At 37.5% G+C, this 4307-nt stretch overlaps 1 pseudogene; it reads left to right on the top strand.

Moving 5' to 3' along the window:
* LOC107570884 (netrin receptor DCC pseudogene) overlaps window positions 1-3933 on the top strand; it is a 67314-nt pseudogene extending 63381 nt beyond the window's left edge.
* Window positions 3934-4307: the final 374 nt, after the last annotated feature.

The raw sequence follows: 4307 nt of genomic DNA, 5'->3' as shown, positions 1-4307 counted from the left end.
TCATGAACCCGCCGAGAGCAGCCTCACCTCGGCCAGATCTTCTGGAAATCACAGCTGGCTCTGATGTCTCTATAGTGGTTAAACATGAGATATAATTAGTTTTGGGTAAATCTAACGGACAGTCTTTGGTCTCAATAATCTATTATTTGTTCCAGAGCAAATAATTTTGGCTGAGAGCAAAATCTCAAAACGTTACATTTTATATAACTTGAATGCTGTATATCAGAGCGCTGCCTTTGTGCTTCTGACTGAATTGCCTATCAACTTTTCTGATGGCTGTTGTTGTTGTTGTTTATTAAATATTATTATTCAATAAATAATATTTAATATAAATAATAGCAGTATATAGTATATGTTCGTGATGGTGATTTTAGTGTCATTATTTCGTCATTAGATGGCGACAGAGTTTTTCTGAGTATGTCCGCAGTAAAGCCTTTTATATTGAAAGAGACTGAAACAGGGTTGTAAACAAGGAAGTTATTTTTACTTTTAATTACAGCTTGTAAGATGCAGTTAACAAATGCACTGAGCAGCACTAGAAAGATAGTACGACAAAGATATCGCTTTCCTCTGCGGACATTCAGACTGATGTTTTATTGTGAATATGAGATTGAGCTGAAGAATGAATGCTGTATCAGATGCAGGGAATCTCACTCTCAGTCCATCTCTCTCTCATCATACAGAGAGCTTTTAATAGAGTGATACAATAAGCTTTCAATGAAGCAACTCAACCTTCCTTCGTTACTAAAGGTCTAAAGTAATGTTCTGAATTAGTAATGGATCTTGAGCTCAGCTGTTAAACTGAGATCTGAGTCTTTTGTCTTAACATGTATAAACGCAATACCACACTCGTAGCCTTGAGATATGGCTGTATATCGACACAGAAATGATTACCTACAGCCGAATCACAGCCATGCCGATATACAGCCATATCTCACACGTCTACTCTTGTGTGATATTGCTCATATATTGCTTGCAGTATGGCCAGGATTTGAAAACATGTTTACGCAGAGAAGCATTTATACAGTGAGACAGGTTTGTCTCCATGAGGCACTGATGTGATGCTGAAAGTCTGTCTGTGTGACATAGATGAGAGTTAGATGTGTGTTAGTAAAGCAGAGTGACTCATATCTACAGATGAAGTGTGTGTATGTGTTAGAAACATCAGATCCACACCCGTCCGTCTGTCTCATTGCACATGCGGAGCGAGTCGTTCTGTTAGACTATCGCATTCAAATCTGCCGCTGAGGAAAGCCTGACAGGTTTTCTTCGATTACATCTGCTTCAGTGCGTCAAATAAAGGATGCTCTCCGTCACTCCTCACATCCGCTCTGCTCCGTCCCGTCTCTTCTGTCCTCTTTTTTTCTTTGTAAAAGTATTAGCTCTAAAAGTAGAGCTATAGTCCGTCGCTGCACACCGAATGTGTTCTTCTTCTGATGTGTTGCTTGTTCTTAAACTTGTTGGTCCATATGGTCAAAAGTTTAGAATAATTAAGACTATTTAGTGTATCTTCTGCTCACCAAGACTGCATCAAAAATACAGCAAAAATGGCAAAATATTATTACAATTTCAAATAGCTGTTTTCTATGTAAATCTGTAGTAAAATGTAATTTATTCCTGTGATCAAAGCTGTATTTTCAGAAAACATATTTTATATTTTTGTGAAAACAATGATGAATTACAATTCAAAAGTTTGGGGTAATTATGTATTTATTTATTTTAAAATAAATAAATTAATACTTTTATTCATCAAGGATGCATTAAATTGATCAAAAGTGACATTTATAATGTTACAAAAGATTTCTATTTCAAATAAATGCTGTTCTTTTGAAATTTCTGTTCATCTGTGAATCCTGAAAAATAAAATGCATCACGGTTTCCACAAAAATATTGTGCAGCACGACTGCTTTCAACGTTGATAATAATCAGAAATGTTTCTAATAATCAGCATATTATACTGATTTCTGAAGATCATGTGACACTGAAGACTGGAGGAATGATGCTGAAAATACAGCTGCGCATCACAGAAATACATTACAGTTTAACAGAGATTCACATAGAAAACAGCTGTTTTACATTCTAATAATATTTGTTTTTGATCAAATAAATGCAGCTTTGGTGAGCAGAAGAGACTTCTTTCACATTAAAACGTCCTAATTATTCCACATTTTCGATTGAATGCATCATTTACGTGTTTTTAGGATTGTGTGTCAAGTTAAACCTGTCTCGGACTCGGTTCTGCGCCGTTTCACTGCTATTGAACAGAAACACATCTTGTGTGAGCGGCCTCTCATCAGCAGCTGAAAGCCTGAGCAAATTAACAAACTATTGCGTAATAAGCGAGGTGAGAAGCTTTGTCACGCTGAGCGCTGAAGTATCGTCTCCTCACACACAGACAGATAGCATGAGGCACTTCTCAGCAGGTATGAATGAGCATCTGAATTAGCAGCATCTGATGAACGCGCTGCGGAGGCTCGCAGGAAACCGAGTGAATGACACATTAATGCATTTCAGTGAAGAGAAACTGAAGCGCCTGCTGCTGAAACACGCCTTCATTTACACACATGCCGGCGTTCGGATGCAGTTTGAGTATAAAAGAGGTGCTACTGTAGTTATCAATATTTGGAATTAGTTCTTAGTTTTGTGTTTTTCTGTTTTATGTGAAAGCTTGTTTCCACCATGGAATACAAAAAAACTAATAATATGATAATTGTGACTTTGTAGAAGTCTGAAATCTGAGTTATACCTCACTTTTTTCTTAGAAATGTGAGAAACAAAGTCTAAATTGAGAGATAAAAAGTTGCAATTACCTTTTTATGTATTTATCTATTTTATTTTTTGTTACGTCGTAGAATTAGGTTCCTGTAGTAATTTTAGTTTGAGTTTTAGCAATTATATTTTGTGATTTTTTTTGTAGTTAGTTTTCAAACAATCTATATAATTATTTTAGCTATTAGTTTGTTGTTTTAGTACATCTACCTGAAAAAAACATATTTTTCTATATTTTAGTTCAAGTAGTGAAAATGTTCTGATCTTCTGTCTGAATTGTGAGATAAAAAAGTAAATTTTTTATTCGCTGGAAACAAGCTTTCATAGTTTAATGTTAATTAATGTTTTAGTAATTATTTTGTGTAATTTTGGTAAGGGGCGTAACATTTCCGTCTCACGCTTGAGGTATTCGGCCAATCACAACACACTGGATAGCTGGCCAATCACAGCACACCTCGCTTTTCAGACCGATGAGCTTTGTAAAAATCGGCGCGTTTCAGAAAGGCGGGGCATAGAGGAGAAACAATAATGTACAGTATGTGGAAAATAATGTGTTTTTTTAACTTTAAACCACATAAACACACCAAATACATAAAATAATGTTCTTTTTAGCAACATCATATGACCCCTTTAATGTTTTAGTAATTATATTGTGTAACTTTTGTAAGTTTCATTATTTTTTTATATCTATATAGTACTTATTAATTTTCATTTCAGCTTTATTTAAATATTTCAATCTATTACAGTTGACGTTCATTCAAGTAATGAAAATGTTGTGCTGATCTTCTGTAAATCTCTGTCTGTCCGTCTTCAGGCTCGGACGCTCGGCGGTCTTTCGTGGAGCTGCGGTTCGTGCTGGAGCCGCAGGACGCGGTGACGGTTCGGGGCGGTGTGCTGCAGCTGGACTGCGAGGCGCGCTCGGATCAGGGCGTTCCGGTCATCTCCTGGAAGAAGGACGGTGTGCTGCTGAGCGCGGTGGTGGACGAGCGCAGACAGCTGCTGTCCAACGGGTCGCTCCTGGTGCAGAACGTGCTGCACTCGCGCCACCACCGGCCGGACGAGGGCTCGTACCAGTGCCTGGCCTCGCTGGAGGACCTCGGAGCCATCGTCAGCCGCACCGCTGAAGTCTCCGTCGCCGGTAAGAGCAGTCCGAGTCTGTCCTGACTCTATGATTCTTCAGCACTGGACACAGAGTTGAGATGTGGACACATATGTGACCCTGGAGCACAAAAGCAGTCATAAGGGTCAATTTTTTTAAATTGAGATTTATACATCATCTGAAAGCTGAATAAATAGCTTTCCATTGATGTATGGTTTGTTAGGATCGGACAATATTAGAAAATCTGGAATCTGAGGGTGCAAAAAAATCTAAATATTGAGAAAATCATCTTTAAAGTTGTTCAAATGGAGTTCTTAGCAATGCATATTACTAATCAAACATTAAGTTTTGATATATTTACGGTAGGAGATTTACTAAATATCTTCATGGAACATGATCTTTACTTAATATCCTAATGATTTTTGGCATAAAAGAGAAA

Source organism: Sinocyclocheilus grahami, unplaced genomic scaffold (genome assembly GCF_001515645.1).
Source record: "Sinocyclocheilus grahami isolate Dianchi unplaced genomic scaffold, SAMN03320097.WGS_v1.1 scaffold1519.1, whole genome shotgun sequence".
In the NCBI taxonomy this organism is placed as follows: Eukaryota; Metazoa; Chordata; class Actinopteri; order Cypriniformes; family Cyprinidae; genus Sinocyclocheilus; species Sinocyclocheilus grahami.
This window is presented reverse-complemented; position numbering and strand designations above follow the sequence as displayed.